We start from the raw sequence: 26430 nt of genomic DNA, 5'->3' as shown, positions 1-26430 counted from the left end.
AAAACAAATAATTAAATAGTTGATCTTTGGTGACTACTCACTTTAAAAAATTATATAGTTTGTTCACAAATTGGATGCTTAGATCTCGATACTGTTGGGGGAAGAGCCCTTGTCTCTTAGCTTTATCTCTTATAGGTTATAGCCCTTCTGGTACGTTTTTATAAAAAAAAAATTCAAGTCTTCGTAGAAGGAAAATAAATCAATATTGATAAAATTGTAATGTAAATTATTCCTTAATTAACTATTCTACAAATTAATTATTTTAAGACCTTATAATTTATAAACAAAACCTTCTTAAATAATAACTTAAGATATTTTAAAGATTCAAATTAGAAAACTTCTATGGTAAGTTTACCCTATAATTTCATTCATTAATTCTAGTAATCGCTGTTACCGGCAAAATTTATACAAATTCTATAATAATTATGCAATAAAAGAAAAAAAAAAGATTACCTCTATAGAAATTGAGTAATCGGGTATTCAATCCGATCACTGTAGTGTTTAGAAAGATAATTTTTTTTTTTTCTGATGTCTCTCAGTAAAGCTATGACGTATATGCTCTATGTTAAAATACTGTATTTGAGATAATGGTATCTGGGAACATACAGCGGTTTATCGTTGATGTATGTACGATTTAATGGTTTGTACGCGAGATAATTGGAGGTTAGAATTTCACTTGTTTTGTTTGTTTGTTTTTTTTTTATTTTATTTTTTTGTTTTATTACAATTAGGTACCTGTTAGCTTTTCGGACTTCCCATTTTATTATTGTTTTTTTTTTTTAACTTTGTTTTACATTTATTGGTAGAATTTTAATTTCCTCTGTGATTTTCAAACGAATTTTGTATTCGGAATTTAATTCATGTTATGACAACCTAACACGGTTCAGTTGTTCGAATTAACCGGAAAATAATTTTCGATGACTTTGCAAATTCAATTTTTTCGGAAACAGAAATTAAAAGAAATTTGTTTTTAACAAAATACACAAAAAGTTTATTTTTATTTTCTTTGATCATTTTATTCAACACGTTAAATACTAACGCAGTAATCCCTTATATTATGACATTATGTACATTAAATATACTTATAAAAATACTTAAATCTATTTTATATATTTAATTGTAATGTATGAAGAACATATTTTTAAAATTTTGTGATTTTAACATACACATTATCTACATAATTTTATTATTAATTTTTAATTGTAATAAAATTTATAAGAATTTTTTGCGTAAACAATTAAAAATCCTGAACCCAAAATTCTGGATTTAAAAACTTGCTCTATTTCTCCAAATTAAAAACCAAAAATATTACTCAAATTTTTTTTATTTGTTACTATCTCAAACAATTCAATAAATTTTTCAAATCTTATCTAATTGTTTGGAATTTGTTCTATTTATTTTGCCTCAAACTAATTAAGTGAAAATTTTCCAAACGTGATTGTCGGCGTAACAACATTTTCTCACGTCTAAAAAGTATTAAGCATTTTTTTTTTTTTTTTTTCATTTTTTTGTAATTTATTTAAACTTCAATGATAATTGCAAATTCTTTACTGTTTGTGGATAATTAAACACAAATTTGTGTGGTTACTGGTTATCTTTCAATTTTTCTAATTTGTTACTAAACAATACACAATGCTGAAAAAAAGTATTAAGCAAAAAAAAAATAATAACTTTGAAACTACCAATTTCTTTAATTGGACGATGTGTGGCTTTTTTTTCATTAAAAACAAAACAAAAAAAACTCATATGTGGATATGGAAACATCAATTTTTATTTCATATTGTCTAACAAAATAAAATGCAATAAACTTAAATTATCGTATTTGTAATTACAAAATAGTTAAAAAAAAAAAATAATAATAATATTCTGTCCATCAAATTTTTGTTTGGTTATTAAATAACTTATGAAAAATTGTTCATTCAGTATTTGGTTATTAATTTTTTTGGATTTTATTATTTTGCTTTTTTTTATTTATTGAAGGAAGGTTATGACAGGTAAATATTGTTTAATTTTGTTGTTTTTATTATTTTTGGATAGTACAATACAACAATGAATTGCTATTTTTAAATTATTAATGTGATGACCTTGAGATAAAAGTAGTGTATGCATCAAGAATTATTTTTTATTTAATAAAACAATAATAATGCAAAATTTAAGATAGTCGAAAACATAATCAAATCTGAACTACGTCGAAATACATTAGTAAATGAAACAAGTATACAAAAATTTACAAGTTTTCTAATAATTTAAATTTTTAATTGCGTGTCAATATAAATTTGTTTTTAATATTTTGTACTTTTTTTGCTTTTTTGTTTTGGTGTTGTTCTGGCTTAAATCAAAAGCATATATTTAAAAACGATTTTTATATTTAGAAAAAAAAAATAGTGATGAAAAGCAGAAATATGTTCTTGTTTAATTCCAAGTTTAGCATTTAGTTGAAACTAATGAGCGAATAAAAAAATATACGACTGGTCGATTTTTATAATTTATATGAAATAGTTTGGATCACTTAAATTGTTTATTAAAAAAAATTAAAGAAGAAATTAATATAGAAAAATAGAAGAACGTAAAATTTTGACTTTAAACGACTAGAACAAGTTTTTATACTGATTCAATTTCCACACAAAACATGTAAATTTCTAAATAAAATATACGAAAAGATCAACTTAGAGGCTCTCAGAATTTAGTATCCACCTTGTTAATCCCAGAACCTTACGGTTTACCATTATATGCACTTCTTTTTAAATTTCGAAAACCCTTTGTTACTATGAAATAGTATTTAACTTACCCTGTCCTTGCTTTATTTTTTTTTTTTTTTTTTTTTAATTCATTCATACATTGGTTAATAGCTCAGAAAAATTAATTTTCCAAAACTTGTTTTTTAGTACACTTTTTTTCTACAAATTAATTAATTGTTTCCAAGTTTCAATTAAACTCAATTACATATTAGCTTTTATTTCAGAGCAGCACTATGAAAAACTGTTTAACACCGGTTTATTATTTTAAAAAACTTTCCCTTCTATCCCAGTTTTCAAAAAGGTATACAAGGTTCCCAAGGTTGGACTTGATATTACAATTTGAATTTGAATTTTTTCAGAGCAAAAAAACAAACAAAAATTAACACATTTACTCGAACAGATATTTTGTTGTTTTTGTTTATTTCATTGTTTGATTTTTTTATTCATATCTAACTCCAATTTTGGGCGAATTTTAGTTAGGTATGCACTTTGAAAGGTCTAAGGAAGGCGCATCGTCTGACATCAAAATTTTCGTTCAATTCTACTTATAAATTAGCCAAATTGCTTGATTAGTAAAACAGCTAACTCCATTTTTGACACCTATACGTCGTGTTAGATTGAACTACACATTATTATTTTATACTCTTCATGGTGTTAATCAGCCCTATTGTGAATTTCACAAGGACAATTTTCACCCAGAATATTTTTGTTCTTTCGTAATTATTTACCAACAAGTCCAGCCATGTAAAAAAAAATAGGGTTGCTTAGAAAAAAGTTTTTTTTTCTAATTCTAAACTAATTGGCGCTAAATTTTAAACGATTAGGTAAGTAAAATTCTGTCATTTTAGTAAGTTACTAAGAAAAAGTAGATTGATTTTTAACTAAATAGCTTTAACATTTTATTAAATCGTTTAAAATTTTGCGCTATTGAATTTTGGAAAATAAATTAGGAGTTAATTACACATAATAATAAAAAAATTGTTTGAATTTGTTTGGACATTTTTTATCAAAATTTTTCAAAAACTATTTTATAAAACAGCATAAAACAAGAAAATGATCGATATTTTTGGATTAACAAAAAGATACACCAAGTTATTGTAGGTCTAACCGTTGATTTTTAATAATTTTTTCTAAATTAAATTAATTTTTTAAAAAATTGCCCGTTCTGTCAAGAAAATCTATTGGTAAACAATTTATAACAACGTTTTTATTTTTGTTGAAAAATCATCTAAATCCAAATTTTTTTGCATTAGGTAAAAATGTTAAAAAGATACGAAACTACACGTCTTTTTGAATCTGCTTACTTATAGAAATGAAGAGTACGTACACCGAAAAAAAAAACCAATATCAATTTAACATTTTTTAAATATCAAATTAACATTTCTTAAATATCAGCCAAAAATGCTCTATAAAATGTGTTTAATGATATTTAAAATGTTAAAACAACATTTTTATTATCAGGATGATATTTAAATGTCACATTTTGGAAATTTTTTTTGATATTTTATTATCATTTTTTCATATCAATTTCTCATTCCAAATTATTGAAAAATATTAAATACAAAATTCTTAAAGTGTACTAATTTAAAGGCGCGTTGTGTTTTTTCGAAGTAAAATGTATGATTTACTGATAAAATTTGATCGGCACTAAGATTTTACTTCACATAGTTTGGGAGAAAATAACAAAACAATTATATCATATATAATAGAAAAAATAATATGATCATTATTTTGTAAAGAATAAGTAATGTTTTGAAAGAAAAGAAAGAAAATTCTTTTAATAATAAAAATAATAAAAAAGAAAAGGAAAGAAATAGGTTTCATTATAATAAACTAAAACGTAAAATCTAGTCAACATTGATATTTTAATTGTCAAAGTGAAATTTTCACTATCCACTTAAACTTAAAAAAATGTCAAAATGATATTTTAATTGTCAAAGTGAAATTTTCATTATCCCATCTGAAATTAAAAAATGTGAAAATGATATGATAAAATATCAAAATTGATATTTTAATTGTTGGACGACTTTTGTCACTGAAAAATGTTAATTTGATAGCTGTTATTATCAATTTTTTTTTTCGGTGTATCAATACAAAAAATGGTATTTTGGATTTTTCTTTTAAATTGACAAGAACCATTTTGAGAAGTTTTTTTCTATTTCCTGTAAAATTTACTTTAATAGAGTTAGCAGGTTGACACTCTAAGCCGACAATATTCTAATTATAGAAAAGTAATATTTTGTCAAAAATAAATCAATCGTACGTTTTTAGAAAAGTTTCATTTATATTATGTAGTTCAAAATACTAGATAAGAATTAACACTTTCGGGACGCAATTCAAGTGATAAATTTACAGAATTGTTTGATATTGGAATTGGTAAAAATCATTTTTTAAAGTATTAAATCACAAAAGAATTTATTGTTCTCCTTTCATTAGGAATTTCAAATCTTCAAGAGTCATCAGCTCTACTAATTTTAAAGTAAGTAGATATTTTAATTAATAAGATACTTTTAATCGAACTATGATTAGCTGCAATTATATATCTTGCAAAGGTCACACAAAAAATTGCTATTGAAAAAAAATTTCTTTTGCACGACCAATAGATAATTATGAGCATAACAGACTGTTTTAACTCGTTTAAATGTCAATCTCCCTTTGACAATTCAAGCACAGTAGCTGGTTAAGATCAAATTTGATAAAACCTCATATTAACCATGTCACTTATGTCTATTAAGATACAACTTGTCCCTGTAACTGCATTTTACTCGTGCCATGCATTTATCAAATTACAATTCTTGCAGCCATGACCAACCAACCAAACCAACAACAACTTTTGGTAAGCAAAAATGTGTAACCAGTTTGGATATGTTTTGACCAAAACTGTATTTTTTTTTTTTTTTGCATCTTAATCTCAATCTCAAAAATTTTTGTAATTTTATTCACAACATTAATTGCTAGTTAAACCATGTTAACCCAAAGTGTCGTATTCAATTAAAACAAAAAAAAAAATTATATACACTAATAAACTAAAAATTTTCCACTGGTGCAATTTTTATTTGCATCCGACAATTTTGCTCGTAAAATTGGCGTCTTTGAACTTTTTCAACTTTGTACAGGAATGATTATAGTTGTGCGTCTAACCAAATTGTGTGTTTATTATGCAGAGTTGCCAGAGTATGTATTTTAATTTTGAGATCTGTAAAGTCAAACTTTTCTAACCTTCTTGCAAATAATTGAAACATGTTAACATGAAAAATTAAATTCGTGCATATTTTACAAATTGGTCTATTTGTTTAAATTAAATACTTGGCAACCCTATTCATAGTTAAGTTATCGCAAAAATTATACAAAATATTTCTATCTACTCAATGTCGCACCGCTTAAAGTTGGATTTACTTTATATAAAGAGGCAAATAATGTAATCTGCACCATGTTGCGTGCGTACCTGTTGCCCATTTATGCATTACATGTTTGTAGAGTTCACTGACATGGTTGTTTGATATTAAAAAAAATAAATGCAAAATGCCTAACATTGCGTTTGTAAGTTACGTAATTTTATACAAAAAAAAAAAATCATGTCTAGTTTAATGGGTTAAAGAGATAGAAACTGATTTAGATACTTACATTTGATTTTTTGATAAAAAAAAGTATATTTTAGTCTGGAGACACAAACATGTATCAGTAGGTAGGTAGTAGAGGAGGTACATGCGTGTTCTATCGATATTCTTATTTTTTGTTAATTTTTTTTTTGTATTTTAAGTTTAATTTTTTTTTAGATTGGATAAAGAGACCTAAGTGATTCAGGAAAAAAAATTACACTCATAGATTAGAAGCTTAAAACTTAAGAAGTCTTGTTGCATTCAACATTCGTGTAGTGCGGTTAGAGAAGAAATATCAAAGAATTGAAACACTACATGGCCGAGAAATGGCAATGTACACAGCAAAAAGTATTTCAAAGTACCCTAAGCCTCTCAACAATGGATTGACCATTACAATGATTGTAAATCGGGATTATTATTACCCCCTTCTTCTTTATCAACGAACAAAAACAAGACTGAAGCATTGATAGAGTGTTGGAGATTAAATTGTTTGCAGCATTTTGGCTTTAAATTAGTCAGAAAAAGCTCCGACTTCCCAGGACTTCTAGAAGCTCTTTTTTAGAATCTGAGCTCATTACATAGTCTTCGCTTGGAAGAACCCTCTTAATAGAGTCTTCAATTTTCTGTCAGAAAGACCGTCAATAGTCTACCTTCAAACAATCGGAGAGGAGATCGTTTCTTAATATCATTTCTATCGATAACCATTACCTACGAATTACGGGTTAAGGGTTTCACTGTCAGAATTTTTGAGCGCTTAAGTTTTGGAATGGTTCTCTGGGGAGACCGTTGTCGTTATCATGTAGGGTCGTCTCGGGTCTAAGCACATTTAAATTTTTCGCTCTTGACTCATTCAGGTCTAGTGACTTTGCTTCTCTTGAATTTTTTTTAGGATCCTTTTGGAATTCCGAGCGCAGAATGTACCCAGTGCCTACCCGTTTATCTCCACGAGGCTTAATCTAACCCAGCAGCCATCCACCAAAAAATATGGTGTTTGAATAAAAAAAATATTATATTTGTACAAAAAATGATTATAATCATTCTTAGATTTATTTTTTTCTCAGTTTACTTAATAAATAAATAAAATGTCGTTAAACCGAAAAATCTTAACATCAAGATTCAACATCACCAAAATGTTTGCTGTTGGTAATTAAATCAAATTAAATTATTCTTATCTCACAAATTTGCATTTCTTATAAATGTATCTGTCTGCTAATTTTTTTACTGTGGAACTTATATTTATCTACTAAATTAATTATTGTAAATTAGTGCCAGTTGGTGATCAGATCTTTTGAAATTAAAAGGTACGAAAATTCACGCAATTTGTAGTAATTTAATTACACACAAATTATCGTTAATTTTTATTTGTAAATCTTTTTTTATGATTAACAGGAAATATTTATAGAAAAGATTTCAGAATTGATAACATTTTGTGCAACAAATTGAAAATATTCAGTGAGATAATTCATTTTGATAACTTATTCAATTTGAGTCTTTTGTACTTAATTTTAATTAAGTTAGAAGTTTTTTTTTATTGAGTAGTCTATTAAACAATTTATTATTATCTTTGGAAATCAAATAAAAATATTATGTATCTGAAATTGAATGTTATAGCGTCGAAAATTTGCAAGAAGTACTTAATAAATTGATAAAATTTAAAAAAAATTATTTCGTAAAAGCATATAAAACAAAAAGATGTTGACGGAAGTCAAAGAAGACGATTATTGTCTTGAAATTTTTAATGCTGTGGGAATATTTGTTTTTGATAAGAAAAAAAAAAATTAATTAACCCAACAAAAAAATTAAAAATAATAAACGTAAATAAATTACATTTCTGACTGGCAGCAAAAAATTTTTCTTGTCAAAAGTTGATAAATCAAAAAACAAAGATTATGACACTTCATTTTGGATTTACATGTGTCGCTCTTCAAAAATAAAATATAAGAAAAAAAATCTTTTGTGTTTGGGCAACAATAAATACATATGTATGGAAAATAAAAATAAATTGTTGGCCCTGTATTAACGTTAGCGAAACTTTTTTGGGGTTTCTGACTTTATCGTGTAGGACGTACAAAATTTACAAAACCTTAATATGAAAATTAAGAAAAAATTGAAAAGAAATAATTTTTTGAATAAACAATAAAATGTGTTTGTTTTTTTTTTTTTTTTGAAAATCAATTTTTTTTTTTTTTCAAAACAGATCAATAAATATTTTTGAAACTTTGATTTTGTATGTCGATTTTAATTTCCTTTTTATTGGCATACACTGCGCGTCACTTGAATAGAAACAACAATTTTTCTTTAGAAAATAGGGATTGGCGCTTTGGTGAGGTAACTTAGTAGATTTTTGGTTTTGCATTTTCAAAGAGGAACTTTTAACAAACTTTTTAAAAACAAAAAACTCAAAACAGAAACCGTATGGCTACTATTGCGTTTTTTCGCATTACTTCACAAAAAACAGTGTTTTTTTTTTGCGTCACTTGAATAGAAACGAGCTCTTAATTTAGATAAAAATGATGAAAAATCATGGAAAACACTAATTTTAGTAAGGCAATATTAAACTTTGATATTATTTGCACATTATAACCAATTATTGGCTACGAGCTACCATTACCAGAAAATGCATAAATAGAAGCTAACATTGGAAATGCACTTGCACTATGCAAAATCGCGAAAGATATTGGAAAATTTGCCAAATTTGGATGAGAATATTTTTAAAATACCGTAAACTTTTGATTAAATAAAAAAATAAGACAGGTGAGACCCAAATCGAGAGCAGAGAAAAAAAAAATTAAAAACTAGCTGCAATTCCCTTCACTTTGCCGCTAAAATCGGTCAAAAACGTGGTGTAAGTGCGATGGTAATGTGTTGGTTTGTTCCATCATGTAAGTTATAAAAGGGGCACAACATTAAAAAAGCCTCAAAATGCAAAATAACAACATTTTAAGTTCTACTAAGATTACAAAAAAGTTAACTATTTTATAGTTGCATTCGAACTGAAAAGAAGTGAGGTAAAGAGTGGTTTTTTAAATGAAAAAAATACCAATTCAGATGGACCATGTTAATATTATTCCTATTTCATTGGTCTATGAAAGAATAACTTTTATCGCATCGCCACCAAAGGGCACTAAAATGTGTTATAGTAATACACTTTGTTTTTATGATGTGCAATAGCAAAATTGAAGCTTCACGCTTCGAAAAGAGATGCAAACTTTTACAAAGAAATAATGGTAGAAGCTCTTGGGAAGTTTAGGAACGTGGAAGAACAACCGTCTTAGAGATTGCACAAGGATAGTTCCAGAAAAAACAACGCAATAGAAACAAAACAGATGCATTCATGAAAACGAAAGTTTATTTCACTTATTCAATCCTTAAATTGTAAAAAATGTCATTTTCTTAATTTGTAAGAAGTTATATAACACTTTTGTCACTTTCTCCAATTAGGTCCACGATTGTGTACAGTACAAGTGCATTTTTAATGTTAAATTCTATTTATACATTTTCTGTGGTGCCTAATGGTAGCTCGTAGCCCATAATTGGTTATAATGTGCAAATAATGTCAAATTTTAATATTGCTTTACTAAAATTAGTGTTTTCCATGATTTTTCATAATTTTTATCTAATTTAAGAGCTTGTTTCTATTCAAGTGAAGTAATGCGAAAAAACGCAATAGTAGCCATACGGTTTCTGTTTTGGGTTTTTTGTTTTTACAACATTGTTTGTTAAAAGTTCCTCTTTGAAAATGCAAAACCAAAAATCTACTAAGTTACCTCACCAAAGCGCCAATCGCTATTTTCTCAAGAAAAATTGTTGTTTCTATTCAAGTGACGCGCAGTAAGTACCAAATTTTTTTGAACAGTAAAAAAAAAAAATTTAGGTAGGAACATTGTATAAAAAACAATTAGTTTTTAAACGGCTTTCAGATATTTTATGTAGGTAAATTATTGATGTAAATTGATTGCTTTTTTTTGGGATTCGTAGAAAATTTCTAATTCAAATGAAATTCGTAAAAAGGCAGATGAAGTGGTCCTTATCACAAAGAAAAGTTAATAAAACACTCCTAAAAGACTCGACAATAATTTTAAAAATTAAATAGTAGACTTTTATCAATCTTCAATCTTAAAATCTATTTAAAAAAAAAATTGAATACTCACTTTAAACAGTTTTACTTTTCCGTTATTGCCTTAAAACTCCTTATCAACTAGACCGATTGGATGGAAATGCAAATCTGGAAAGTAAACATTTAAATTTTGTTTTGTTATTTTCATCACTTATAAAGTAAGTTTCTATAGTTTTTTTCTTTTCAAATACTCCTCAAACAAGATAATACAAAATAAGCATCAGCTAACTAGGCGACAAAAGATGTAGGGTCCAAAATTTTGCATTAACTTTAACTTTGCGCTTATTTCGACTATCATTGTTGCTCAAAATATCTACTCAAAATACTCTGTATAAATATTACAGAAATTAATTTCACTTGACAAACAATAACTTTTTACCATTAAAAAACACCTTTAACTTCCAAGCTACCAAATTTCGCCAAGACGTAATTTATTCGTGAAAATTTATGGTGAAATCTTAAAAGGGTCAAGACACCGTGTTAGATAAACAATCTTAACACTTACCCTGATATAAAAAAAAAAAACTAAGCTGTTTTTTGTCGCCAGTATATTCGTTGAAATTTTTATTTGTTTTTAAAATTGACTAATATAGTGATCAATCATCATTCATCATAACATCACACTAGACTGGTGGTCTATCATATGTTTTATTTCTTTTTTTAATATCTCTGATTTCTCTTCACTATTATCATATTAAATTTATTTATTTAAACAAATATAATAGAAGTTAGACAAAAAAAAAAGATTTGCATATATGATTTTTGTGAATCGACTAAGACGGTAATTGTGTTAACATAAATCGGTGTCACATAATTATTTTAGCAGACAAATAAATACAATATTGGTTGTGATTTTGCCGGGGGGTTTTTATTATTTAAGAATAACCTCGAATCCTTCATTGACGCAACAAGATGTGTTATTTGTTTATTTAAGTGGTAATATTTGAATAGAGTACGTATGAAGAAGATAGATTTTTTTAAGTACCACAAATGTAAAATTTGAAACTCGCGTTATCATCTTCAAACTGGTTCCTCATTTTGAAATTTCAAGAATAAATCCCACTTCAGGAAATAAAACTGCAGCTGTTAAGCATTTTAAATTATTATAAATTTTGATTATTATTGACATAAGGTATTTAGGAATTACAAAATTTTATTTGAGACTTCAGTGTTAGACAGCAAAATCAAAATAAATTAAAATATGATAACAATACTTATAATATCAAGAGTTATTATAAACAAAAATAAATATTGACTTTTCTAAATCCACCACAAACTCTTGTGGTTTGGCATTTTAGCTGTTTTGAAATGCGAGTACCTACTTCGAATAGCAAAATGAACATCCTGGGATCAACAATACAGAATAATAAGCCAACAACTATTTATTTAACAAAGTTAGGTACCTACTTTACCAAAAATTTTCAATTTTGTAAGCATAAAATTCTCCTTTAAAATAGAAACTTGTTGAAATTTTATAAGATTTTTTGTGAAAAGTTATACAGCAGTGGAAAAAATGAGCACTGTTATGATTGTGAATGATTATAAGGTGTTTTAAAACACAACAAATGTTGTCGTTTATTTTTATTTTTTTTTTCAAAAATTTGATCGTTATTAGTTCGTTAAATTTAGTTGAAACTTTGCAAGATTTTTATGAGTGTATTTAGAGTGTATTTCCTTTGATTCAAAATCATATAGCTGCTCATTTGTGTAAGTAGGAAAGATAAACATACTTTTTAATATGATGCAACGAGTTATGGATTATAAGAATTGTCACACTGATTACAAAATGGTATGTGAAAATTTCACTGCCCCCTCAAATCTGGATTTAGATGCAATATTAATTAATTAACGTAATTTTTAAAAGGAAGATATTAAGATTACTTGTGGCTTAGATAAAAAAAAAATTAAGGTCCATTTTCTTCACTCGGAGTTGAACAAAACTTGAGAATTTTTATATTAAAAATTCTCAAGTTATGTTCAACTCCGAGTGAAGAAAATGGACCTAAGTTCAGTTATTTTAAAATACTGTTTCCTTCTATATTTAAGGCAACAAGTTAAGAATTGACTTGAAAAATTTAAGTACACGATTTTCATAATCGGACACTTAGTTACTAAACAAAGAGTTTTTAGTTGGTAGGTTACATGAAATTTGTGGATTTTTGAAAATTTAGCAAATGTTTTTTAAGCTATATTAAATCTTTCAGATTTAATCAATCTCCATTATATTTAAAGAAATCATTAAATATAAGAAATCTGTAAAAAACTCATACATGTTTTAAAAGGACCCCGAACTATTTGCAGGCCCGTAGCCAGAGTTGAATTTAAGGTAGGGCAACAGTCTTATCAGGTAGATAATCGTTTAATATTTTTTTTTCTCATTAAGTTCTCAACCTATTCTCATAAAAAGTACCTCGTTGAATTTAAAAATAATTATATTGTGTATAAATTATATAATATAAAAATTAAAAAATACATTTTCTTTTTATAGTGTTGTATAACTTAAATCGATAAAAAAGTGGAAAAAATGTAGTTAAAAACAGTATTCTTGAAATTCTTGATCTTAAAAGGTCTAGGTTTTTTTTATCAAAACCACATGTATTATATGTTCCTGAAATGGCCTTAATATCTTTTTCTATACTCAATTCAGTTGAAAATTGACACTACTAGGATCTTAGCAATTGCTTTACGAAGGTCGAAAAAAATTGATTTTTTTACACAGTGCCTAATTTAGTTTCATTGTTTTTTTTTTTTTTCTTGAAAAAAATCTGCATTTGGTTTTCGGTTTTATCTTCGAGTCTACTCAAATAATTTTTGACAATAGTAACTCTTCTCTTGGTGGAATTTTTAGACCTTAAAAATCAATTGAAAATTAGCATTTTTCCAATATAAAACAATGATTTGTTTTTGGGAAAGTTAACATCATTAAACTTTTATTTTGTATCTGAGACTTTTGTGCTGAACTCGAATCCGAAGTCGAAATATTTAGTCACTTTTTTCTTCTTTGAAATATTAACTCTGCGTTGGGATAATGCAAAAAAGGCGTTTTTACTGTTTTTGAGGTTATGTTTTAAAGCACCGGTTTCTTTAAAAAAAATGTCTTCTATCAAAAACTGTTCAAATCTTTCCTAAAAATAGACCACATAAAATAGAACAAAAACAATAAGATTTCTCTATGGTTTTCATCCAAGAAGGAAACCTTATTAAAACAATCGGGTTTTCCTTATTGTTTTAAAATCTGCACTTGTAGGGTTTTGAAAAGAAAAAAAAAAAAAAAAAACGACGACCAGTCCGGGAATCGAACTGGAGAGTTCAAATCATTAGTCGCCCACCTTACCACCTGAACCAACCTGCCATGAAAATAATGATCGCGATTTTTGTTCTAGTGCTAAGTTGCAACTTTTCAGTCAAATTTTAATAAGATTTTCTCTATAAAAATAATAAGAAATCTCCTTAAAAAAACCTTATTAATAGTTGATTTTAATAAGATTTCCTTATGAAATGTATGGACGGTAAAACAATATGGCAATCTGTTAGTTTTTAGCGGGTCATATTTTTCTCTGTGTATATTTTTTTTTATTGTCTGAGATATCTTCAGTTATTAGCCGTATTATAATTTCATAGAGGAGAAATATAACACCTTTTTTATAAGTAGGACATTATTAAAAGAGGGGCATTTTTGAAGGTCGAACATTTTCACGAATAGGACATTTTGAAGGTAGTGCATTTTTGAGGCAGGGAACTTTTAAAGCTAGATCAATTTTGAAGCACCGGCATCTTTATAAGTTGGGCATTTTTAAAGCTAGAGCGTTTTTGAAGAAAGAACATTCTCTTAAGTGCAGCCTTATTGAAGTTAGGGCATTTTAAAAGCTAAAGCGTTTTTTGTAAGAAGGACATTTTCATAGTTCGGGCATGTTTTAACGTAGGGCATTTTTAAGGAAGGGAATTTTTAAAGTTAGATCATTGAGGGTAGATACTGCATTTTTATTAGGGTATTTTTGAAGGTAGTTCATTTTTAAAGGTAAGGCATTTCTGATGGTAGGGCATTTTTGGATGTAGGGCATTTTTCAAGGTAGGGCATTTAAAATTTAAGGTAGGGCATTGCCCCTCAATGCCCCCCCCCCCCCCTGGCTACGACCCTGACTATTTGTATGAAAAAGTAGTTTCAGTCAAATGCTCCAATTTTTTGCACAGAGCTTTCTTTTGATATCCCGAACAAAAATCTTATAGGTTAAATGGCAGCTTTAAATTTATTGAAGTGTGATAACTGGAAAATTACAAAACAACTCTTTGCAGAGAATGGATAGAAATAGAGTCGCAGATTATAATTTTATATTTTACAGTAATATTTTTTTGAGTGTAAATCTGAAAAATCAAATTGAAATCTTTAAGAAAAATGTTTTGCATTGGAATCTATTGGATGGTAGTAAATTTCAGCCGAATAATGTATTACCACTAAATAACGTTATGTGAATGAAATGCAATGCCAAAGTAATGGCTTAAAATAAACAAAATTCTAAACAAATGTATGCAAAATTATTAAAATTAATTATTGCCAAAATGAAAAACTGCCAAAAATACAGTACCTTGCCATATTATTAGGCCCAAGCGAAAAAAATACAATTTTTCGGTTCAGTTTTTGTTCAGTTTTTAAAGTTTTTGTCGAAATATCTTGAATTTTTTTTGTCCCATTTACTTGCACATATCATGTAGATACGGATTGACTTGAAAAAAAGTTTAAAAATTCATACTTTTTGAAAAAAAATAACGTACAAAAGGGGATAAGCTCCAAAAAACGTACCCTATGGAATTCATGCCCGGATAATTAAAAGACCGGTCCAATACTTAATTTCTTGTACCGAGGAATAACGTGACATTCTTAACTTTATGACAATAATCGCAACTTGCATAAATATAGCAGCTTCGAGCCTCCAGCCTATTCCGAAATCGTAGAATCAAAACGTTCCCAAGCTCCTTTTTGTGTTGGTCTGGAGTTATGGCGTTTTCCACAATATAAAAAGAACCTCATCCTTTCCCCGAGATAGTACAACAGCCAATAATGACAAGAGGATGTTTTTTTATTGGAATAATGTACTTTGAATAGCTGTGCTCGTCTGGTCTTATAAAAAAGAAAAAAACTACCCCAAATCTAAGAACATGTTTTACTTTCCAGACGATCAGGGCTTCTATATTTATGCAAGTTGCGATTATTGTCATAAAGTTAAGAATGTCACGTTATTCCTCGGTACAAGAAATTAAGTATTGGACCGGTCTTTTAATTATCCGGGCATGAATTCCATAGGGTACGTTTTTTGGAGCTTATCCCCTTTTGTACGTTATTTTTTTTCAAAAAGTATGAATTTTTAAACTTTTTTTCAAGTCAATCCGTATCTACATGATATGTGCAAGTAAATGGGACAAAAAAAATTCAAGATATTTCGACAAAAACTTTAAAAACTGAACAAAAACTGAACCGAAAAATTGTATTTTTTTTGCTTGGGCCTAATAATATGGCAAGGTACTGTACACACTGCTCGAGGCGTCAAATTGATTACGAAAAAATTAGTCTTTCTGCGTGAATTAGTTTGAGAAAAAAAGTGGAATAAAAATAAATATATCTTTGGCACCGGATACAAAGGTGTTAAGTCAGAAAAGGTAATTTTGAAGAAAATGAAATTAAAGTTTGTAAATCTGAATATTATTAGTTTGAAAAAGTAATGATGCAGAAACATCATCTAAAAGATCTTCTTTAATATCCATATGCTGTTGACCAGAAAAAAAATGTTTGTTGACTTAACACTTTAGAGCCATTTAATCCTCAAACATAAACTTGGTCCAAAGGTGTTAAGTCAAGAAAAATCTATGTTTACATTGAAAAGTTGAATTTATAAAAGAAAGTGGTAAATATCAATGTGATTAATTACCAAATGTGAGAATTCTTTTTTAAATAATATAATTCTGTAGAAAACTGGCTTTTAGTTTTCTGGCTTCCTCTTGACTTAACGCCTTAGGATCAATTTTTTTTATTTAAAAATTAAAAATTAATGGAAAAACAAAGGAGTTAAGTGAACTTACGCCCTTAGTACTACATAATTTAAAAAAAATTTGACTTAAACAGTTTGTACCGAATCATTTCTAACGGAATTAGATTAGCGTATCTAATTCCGTTAGAAATGATTCGAGCTATGGCGATAGGACCAAACGAAAGAGAAAAAAAAAGCTGATTAAAGTCCAATAAAAATCCGAAAATCGATTTTTTTGACTTAACCCGGCAGAATACCCGGCAGCAGAGATATATAAATAGTACCTGCACTAAAATACCAAATTCAATGTCATAAATAGAAATATTAGGTATAATTAAGTCATCTAAACGAAAGTTTAGATAAAGAATGCGCTTTCGTTTTGTCGTGTTTCTTGTCACCAACGAGAATATTAATAAATATACAAATTTATTTAGGGTATTGATTTATTAGATAGAGTCAGTTGGGGTAAGTGCGCGCATTTTTCACTTTAAGGCAAAATTGTGAAGATTCTATAAGAGATATCAGAATAAAGTTTTTTACGTTTGATAAACCTATATTTTGGGAACAAGAAAACACAAAAAAAAAGTTTTTTAGTTTAAATATTTCATATGATTATAAACAAAAACCAAATGAAGTCAATGTGCGCACTCTTACCCCAAAGTCAGGGTAAGATCGCGCAAAATCTTGGGTAAGAGCGCGCACATAGTTTTAATAGGAATCTTGACAGTTTACGTGAACTAAATTTCTAAAAACTTTATGTTATACTTAGTTAAACAAAACTTTGTTTCAAAACTTCCAAGTTTTCACTAAAATTAATGAAAATATAAAAGAAAAAACAAATTAAGTTCAAATACAAAAACTTAAACTTTATTTACAAAATAAAACAAACAAAATAATATTTCTAATTAAATTAAAAGAAAACTGCCTTTTTTTTGTAATTAAGGAATAAAAGCCTTCGTTTCTCAAGATTCAAGTTTGACATTTCTCTGTCTTGTTGAAAAAAGAAAAGTTTAATATGGGAAGAAGTGCGCGCTCTTACCCACAAAAGGACTGCGCGATTTTACCCACAAAGGTACTTTTTTTTCTATTTATTAAATTTATTATAAAATATAAGAAAGTCTAACAAATTTTTGACTTAAATCAAATATAAATAGGCACAATTCAAAAATATATGCTACTTTCGGTATATAATGCTCCCACGCCGACGCCACACACTTTTCCCGCACAACTTTTTTTTTTTTGTTTTTAGTCATATTTTTTCAAGCCTGTTTTAAAATAAAATGGAGCTGAGCACACACTCCCGAAGGTTATCACTTATTGACGTCTTACTAAGCGCTGATTTCCTCATTTTCAGTTTTAGTTTTTTTTTTGACACAACTCGAGAAATAAGCAGTGCGCGCTCTTACCCACTGCGCGATCTTACCCCAAATGACTCTAAGTAATACAAAATGCAAAACAATCACGTTTTCAGTAGAAAATAATATCAGTACAATACCTATAGGTAAATTAATAGGTAATAAATGAATAACATAAAATGTCACATAATAATACTTTACTGCATGAATATATGAACTAGTGTTGTGGTTTTTTTTTTATACATACCTGCAAAGTATTTTGATTAAGTGCGTTAAAAATTCATTTAATTAGAAATTGTATGCATGGAACAAATAAATTTATTGATCCAACCAATTTCAAATTTTCTCGCGACAAAACTTTACTCTATATGTGATTAATAGTTGACAGTTCTTAGAATTGCAAATATGTAATTAGCTAATAACTGTTCTATACTTATGGACGTTCCAGACATAAGTCGTCTTTATCAAGAGCTATCACTCAATCTTTGAAGCCAACATTCCTTGAAAATCATGCTGAGCTAATATTGTCTCAGTTTTTTAACTTTTTGATCTACATTTACATCTTGAGTCACTTCATTACCTTTATGGAATCTTACAAAAATTAGGTACCTAAAATAACTGTTTATGAATTTTTTAAATAATTCATTGAAAACTAATATCGTTTTTATTTACAATTTTTGCTCTATTTTACTTGATATTAATTAAATTCATTGAAAATTTATCAGGGCATGAATCTAAATAAGCCCAGTTTGTGGTATAAACAATGCAAATATTGTAGTTAACTGCCTTTTAAAAAAGGTAATAAACTGGTGTTCATTAATTAAGTAGTATTAGGTCCATTTTCTTCACTCGGAGTTGAACATAACTTGAGAATTTTTAATATTAAAATTCTCAAGTTTTGTTCAACTTCGAGTGAAGAAAATGGACCTTAGTCTATCTCATTTAAATGGTCTCGTTTTAAGTTTAATAATGACTTATTTGGTTTTTTTTTTTTTTTTGATATCGTCGCATGAACTTGCTTAAAAGTCTAAGTTGGTCAAATATGTAGACCGTTTTATATACAAATTTGGTAAATTAATAAAAAAAGAAAACAAAAAATTAACATTCGAAGGAAAAAAAACTTGTGATATGAATATGAGTTTCAACTAAATTCGGTTTCTTTTAATAAGATGCATTAAAGAAAAAACTTAAGTAAAATCGAAATACATAGTTGGAATCGTTTCTTAAAAAAACCATAATTTTGTATAAACTTTTCTGAAAAAAGTAATAAATAACAAAAATAAATTTGGTACTTGCCATTTAATATAAATTACTAGCTGACCCGGCGGACTTCGTTCCGCAATTTCTTGTATTTATTTCTAATTTTCGACTCTGTAATTAGTTAATTTTCAAATGAAAAAGAGGATCAAAACTTAAAAGTTCATAAAATGAGTTTAAAAATATTCACTTTTAAACTTTTAGTAAAAGTGGCCTATGCAAAATACTCATGAATGGGCATAACTAAAACCTATATTTATTTATTTATTTATTTATTTATTCAAATCTACGATAAATTACAATCAACAGATTTTGCTTAAGAATTAGTTTGAGATTTTTTGCAGACTTTTTTAACTATTGAATAAGTTTGTCTATCATTTAAAAAAAAGTCAACTCTTTACGACTTACCGTTTAGAAAATAGCCTCTTTTTTCAATGTCGTGTTACCACTATTTACCCTATAAAATCTTAAATTTTTTTTGCCTTAAACCTTCTCCTCTTATACCTCTTTGATTTAAAAAAAAAATTAAGAAAATAAGTCAGCCGGTGTGGCCGGTTAGCGAACGTACACAAAACCAAATTTTAATATATATAATAGATTTAACGAAACCTCAAAATAAAACTAAAAAAAAAACATTCCCGTTTCCGAAAAACTAGTTCTTAAGGAATTAAAAAAAAAATATTTTTTAGACATTTAGTTTTGATTTCTATTTAAATTTTGTGAAAGCTTTTAAGAATCATTGAAATTGATCTAAATGTTTGGCAGGAAGTCCTTATAAGAAAGGCTTTAATAGAGGTACCTACTGTTATCAATGATTTAAAAAAAAATCATCAAAAGTACAAAAAAAATTTTTTATTTTATTTTTTTAATCTGTAGAACTATTTGATTTTTAAATTAATTTTATATGAGAAAGACTAATTCATCCTATGATTGTCGGAACTTTCCTAGATGTTTGATTTACCTAATTCCAACTATTAAATTATCCGATCTACAAGAGCAACTCTGCAAACATCATGCAATATCTAGTCAACAACATTTAATGAATTTCTTTGAGTTTTAGAATAAGAAATCATAAACAATTTAAAATTATAGAAGCGATAAAAAAATACAACTCACAAGAAATTCATGTTTATTGCTTCCTTGATGAAACCCTGAACCCAACGAACATTGATATTCTAGCCTTCTACTTAGAACTTGCGAAACACAATACAAAATTGCTAAATCTTTGGTATTTTTCTCAAAATTTATCTAAAGAATTGTTACTAGGTCCTACAACATCTTTTGCATACGTTGTCAGCTATTAATTCTTGTTCGGCCAGCTGTGAAAATTCCTTTATGTCACGTTAAAAATTTTTTTTAAAAAACTTTCGTGTCATTACAAACAGAAATAAAAAAAAAAAAAAAAATAGCATAGTTAGTAACTTATTCTTCTATGATTACAATGATGACTTGTAATTATAGTTGACATTCGTGCAGATGAACAATGGACTTGAAGTTGAAGCATCGCGCAATATCTGCACGATTAGCATCCATTTTGCAATTTTGCATGAATACAAAAATATAATAATCAATGAAAACAAAGTTCGAATTGACAATTAAACACAAAAAAAAAATAACTTTTAATCAATCAGCAGCGTACGAGTATATTACATTCAATCTGAATCTCGATTTTTTTTTATAATTTAATTTTTTTATAATGATAATAATGAATGGAAATTAAAATGATAATCAGCAATTAAAATTTAATCTACAATGATGATTTTTGTCATATTATATACGCAACGTAAATTAAATTTAAACCGAGTGTCATTAACCGACAAATGTGATGCACTTACAGCCATATTATTCACTAGTTTAAAAAATACATCTGGATGTAAACAATGTCAAATGTCAAAAATAAATCCAACTCCATAATATTCACTACTTAAATCCAATCTTAAATCCAATTTTTTAAATCCATTTTCGTTAAATCCAAACAAATTTAAACTGCTCTCTGGAGGTCCGTTTAACTTTATAAATCCAGATGTAAAATTCATTTTTACAGTGTTCAGTTGTTTTGTAAAGTATTTTGTGAAGGAAAAATAAAGATAAATGCAAATTATACAAAATTTATTGAATAATCACATAATTTTTTCTGAGTGAATAATATGAACAAAAAATTAAATCCTTGGATTTATGAAATTCAGATTTAATGGATTGTATTTAAAATTAACTTTAATCCAAACTAAATCCAGAGTGAATAATATGGCCGTTAGACTTCTAGACACATAGAATATATCAGTCACCAAGTTTAATATCTTTCTACCTCAATCAACATCATCACGACTTTTTTTTTTATACGGAAAATATATTGAACTTCTCTGCGATGTGCAAACACAGTGGTTGTAAAAGTTTAAAAAAAATTGCAAAACGTTTTAATTTTTTTTTTGTGTAAATACGTTTTAATGTCAAGACACAATAAAACCATAAAGAACCTTATAATTGTAAAAGTAAATATAACAACCCTTTTTTTTATAAGCTCATAATTATTTTACATTCGTTTGACATAAAGTACATTGGTCTTGATGGAGAATATTACAACAAAAAGCCGACTTTATAACAATCTACAGACTTAATATCTTATTCTAACTTTTTTAAGTGAAGATCAAAGGTGGTTATGTAGGTTGGTTATAAGTACGTGCTGTGCAAGTTTGAATTTGAAATTCGAGACTTTATGTATAACTCTGCATAAGTTAAAGGAATTCCTAAACCAAACCATCGCACCCGATGTTAATCATTGGTGCACGATTCCAATTGTACATCAGATCGTATTTCACATTTGCATATAATAAACAAGTTGCTTAAACGAAAGTTATACCATATACAATTGCCATCCAAGTTGAAGTCGATGTAGAAGTTATAGTCAAAGCCAGACCCATCATCATCATCAACATCATCATACCTACCTATTGGCTTTTTACAATACAATTAGATAAAATAAAACTCGACATGCATGAATGCATTTTTTGTGGCATCAAAAAAAAAAAAAGAGTCAGTTGGTTGGTTGGTCATTAAGCATGGTTGCCACTTAAAGAAACATAGTTAGAAAATTCACACAGTAAGTTTATAGACTTTTTTGTGTAGTAAGTAACATTATTCCAAGCAGGGGCGTACATATACATATCATTTGGAAAGAAACCTGTTTATATGTATAAAAAAAAAAAAAACGCGAAGCAAACAGATCTATTGTTCACTCAGGTTCATTACTTTCACCTATCTTAAGAACATGGATCACCCCAAACAGAAGTGATACCAATTAAGGGTCTTTTAACGTACTGTATTTCTTGTTTCATACTTATATTCTCGTGGTAAAATATCTGCAATGTGACAATGTACATTAAAAAAAAGTACGCTATTTTTGCCAGAGGTCGCTACATTCAATATAATCATAATGAGATATTATTAAGCATATAACCAGTGGACAAGCAAGACAATTCCAATGATACCTCATTTGTCAGATTACAATGAATAGTTGAAGAACTATGATGGAGCAGATGAACATGTACACTGTACATATTCATGCATGCATACATACATACATACGTAACATTCAAACATAAACTCACCTTTTGGCTTTGCTCAGTCTGGAAAAAAAACTCATTAACAAATTTGAATTTTAAAATGGTCACTGTGGCGTATGAGTAATATTTTGTAATATGTTTTATTTTACTTGGAAAATGTCGATACTCCATACACAAACACTACATTGGCAACCGTCTATATTTTAATGTTTTTTCTGACTAGTTCCAGTTTGTCTAGGTTTTCGTTAGATGAGATGCATTAACTTTCAATTTTGTTATTTCAATAAAGATCTTATAGAAAGTTTCTAAATCCTTGGGCTAGAAATGAAATGCCTTGCACATAATACACCTTAGACAAGGTTAGGTACTTAAGGTTCTTTTAAAAAATTCCTTGTTTGAAATACTGATGAAATTAAATGTTTATGTATTTCTGAAACATAGGTATGTATAAGAATCTCTTTGGAACTTGAAAATCCAACTTCTGTTACAAAATTGTGAATTTAGAAGTTCTTTAATAGAATAGCCAAATAAAATATGTATGCAATGAATGCTTTTTAAAGGTTGCATATTATATCTTACATCTTACTATAATTTAATCGAAACCCGATAAACAGGAGTACACACACATTTGTTTACTGAACCGACATTGCCCTTCGTTTTTTAAGATACATAGGTTATGGTTTACAAATAATGAATCATAAAATGTGTGTAGCAAGTTAATAACAAGGTTCTCAAATAGTAGAGTAAATATATTATTTTGTTGCAGTATGCTTTTCATAAACGTTTAAATTGAACAAGATATGAATGTTTGTAAATGAATGCCTTATATTTTTGAGTGTCATTATCTTAAGTCTTTTACAATTATAGCATGCTATCATTTTTGCCAGTTAAAATGAAACAAAAACTACCCTGACATTGGATAATAAAATCATAAACTAAAAATTTAGTTTTTTTATTTTAACTAAAAGTAAAATTTTGCAAAAATATAGGGGTATGCTAAAGATCAATTTTTAAAGAGCAGTTAAAGCAGTGAATAGCAGATAAAAAGAGCAGCTATTTAATCACTCTTTAAATAGCAGTAAACGCCGCAAATTACTTTCAGATTTGAAATTTGATTGAAAATATGGAATACAAAACAAATTAAAAGAAAGTGACCAGATTCTGGCACTAACATATTAATTTTCAAATTGAACTCACTGCTTTTTTCATCGTTAATCTAGTAGATAATTAATTAGACATGAAGAACAGAATGCTCCCAAAAAAGAAAAATTTAATTTTAAGGAGCCAAGAACATTTTCTGCAGAAGAGCATTGAAGTAACAAAGAACAGTAGTTTTGCTTATAAAAGCAGTGAATTCTTAAAGAGCATATTACATTTTTTTCTTCTGATCATTTGATCGCTCCTTGTTCATAATTGTATAAGAAAAAAAACGAACACAGTAAATTCAATTGGGTTGGCTTTCTGTAGTGCTAAAGGCTAAGCAGTGAGGAAATATGGAAGAGCAATCGCAACTATTCTCTGCTCAGTGGAAGAGCAGAGTGTTTGAAAGCAGCTGTAGTAAGCTTAAGTCAGCTCCAATTTTCAAGGAATTTAAAATGATTTTCTAAAAACTGTTTGTTCAAAACAAACAGACCTTTATTAAAAATCGAAACCATTTTTTTAATGCAATTAAATCAAATCTTCTGCAAAAGAAATTTAACAGATATTTTAAAGATTTGTTTTTTGTAGATTTTTCTTTTGTAATCAAAATATATTTTCAAGAACAGGCTCTTATTTTTATATACATTTAGTTCAACAATGTCTACAAGTCGAGCTATAAATAAATTTTAACAAATCACAAAATTAAACCACAAGATCGTGAGTATCTTTACCAATTATATTCATTATTATTCCCAACGACCCATTACTAAAGTGTTCATATTGAAAATAAGAGCATTATACAAAATGAGCAAAAAGTAAATATCAACTTGAATTTCAATCTTCACTTAAATTGATGGAGAAATTAGTTCTTTTTAAGTCACACAAAAAAGAATGTGTACCTACTTGTCAAAATATTTTAATTCAAATGTTGCACTTTTGCTCTTGAAAATCATCACTTTCCATTATGCCTTTGTAGGTAAAATAATAAACATTTTTTCACAATCTTTCAAAAAAAGTTAACCAATAAAATACTATAAAATAACAAGGTTAAAGTTTTATTATCTGAAATCTTATTTGTATGCAAGATATGTATCTGATTCGTTTATAAACGAAATTTCTTCGAACAAGTAGGTACTCTTGAGATTTATTATTTAAAATATTTAAGTGTTTAATATTATTTGTCAATAAAAAAAAAATGCCTCATAAGCAAAATAAACAACCAATCGAACTTTTGTTGAGGCCATTTACAACCTACAGGCCGGTACGATTACAATTAACTAGCCAAAACTTCAATAATTGAAGTATGTATAATTAGAATTGCTGTGATATTTTGTTTGGAAAATTTCACTTTTTAGTTTTCTGTTTAATTGAAATTGATCCTGTGGTTTTCTGCTATCATAGACCAAACCTATGTTTAGAGCTCAATAAGAAATGGTGAAGTTAAAAAAAAACACGAAAGCAGAAGATGATGTCTTCTATTTATGTTATTTAACTAGTTCTATATTCTCTTAGAGCTTTTAACTTTAAGTTGATGTTTCTTTACTTTTCATTCAAATTTTAGTACGAATTTTTTTTTTAAGAGATGCTCTAAACAGCCACGTTGGATAGTTTCGAATAGTTTAAAACATCTGTTTAAGTTGTTATAATGTCACATATTATTCATTTTTATAATGAATTGTAAAATGGTAAGACATTCCACACGTTCAATACATATCTTAATTGCTTGTATAAACAAACAAAAAAAATATAAAATAATAGTTTGATGGAGATTTTAAATTCAAATATTTGTCATCCAAAAGAATCAGTTACAATTAATGAGAATGAAACATTAGACAGTACATTTGTTTATTTAATTTCTTTAGCAATTTTGTTGTTTTAAGTGGTACTTAAGGCGCTGCCTTATGTGTTTAATACAATGACTTGATTTTTTACTACAATCAATATTTAACAAATTAACATAATTTAAGTTCCCTTATCGCTTATAACTATCAAGCTATAACTATAACAACGTGGGTTGAGGGTGGTGGTGGGTTCATTTATTTAAAACATAATAAAATATTTAAAAAAAAAAAATATTCAAAACTTTAATTAGAAGTGGGTAAATTACATTAAGTCTTACTTAACTGTTCTTGAAATGTAAAATTGAAAAGCTTTACAGTCATATTTATAAAAGAATCTTAAATGTTGTTTAACGTTAAACAAACTTTAAATAGCTTTTAAGTACAAAATGTGTATTTATAAAAAATTTACACATTTGACAACGTTGCTTAACGATTGCTTAACTTAAACGTCATTCACCGCGTTTAGAGCTTGCTTAGAGCCATTTTAAGATTGATTTGACCAGATATGAATTATTACTAAGATCGTGAGCTCAGTACCATGGTAATAATTTATCTAGGGTGTGCGTTGAAGGCGAATGAAATTATTCCCTAAAAGGAGTTTGAATTTAAAATTAAAATTAAAGAATGTTAAAAACAAAATTAAAATGGTTAATACAAATAAAAAAAATCAATGCTCTCTGACTTTGCTCTGTGCATTTTATTAAGGAACCCGACGAAAGCAAAATTATCGGCAACGACCTAATGTGTTTTTTTTTTTTTTTTGCAGTCAAGGTTAAGAATTTTTGTTTACATACCCTCAAGCT

The 26430-nt window shown here is 27.5% G+C and overlaps 1 protein-coding gene across 2 annotated transcripts in view; it reads right to left on the bottom strand.

The window, feature by feature from the left end:
* Positions 1 to 26430, bottom strand: part of LOC129913596 (tetracycline resistance protein, class A) — a 76374-nt gene that overhangs the window by 44305 nt on the left and 5639 nt on the right. Inside the window, exon 2 of one of the 2 annotated variants that reach the window (XM_055992356.1) lies at positions 10489 to 10562. The exons of the other annotated variant lie outside the window; for it this stretch is intronic. The gene's annotated coding sequence lies outside the window, so the exon portion shown is untranslated. The remainder of the gene's footprint in view (positions 1 to 10488; positions 10563 to 26430) is intronic. 2 annotated transcript variants of the gene reach the window in all.

Source organism: Episyrphus balteatus, chromosome 3 (genome assembly GCF_945859705.1).
Source record: "Episyrphus balteatus chromosome 3, idEpiBalt1.1, whole genome shotgun sequence".
Lineage (NCBI taxonomy): Eukaryota > Metazoa > Arthropoda > Insecta > Diptera > Syrphidae > Episyrphus > Episyrphus balteatus.
The sequence above is the reverse complement of the archived record's forward strand: the minus strand, read 5'-3'. Positions and strand labels throughout refer to the sequence as shown.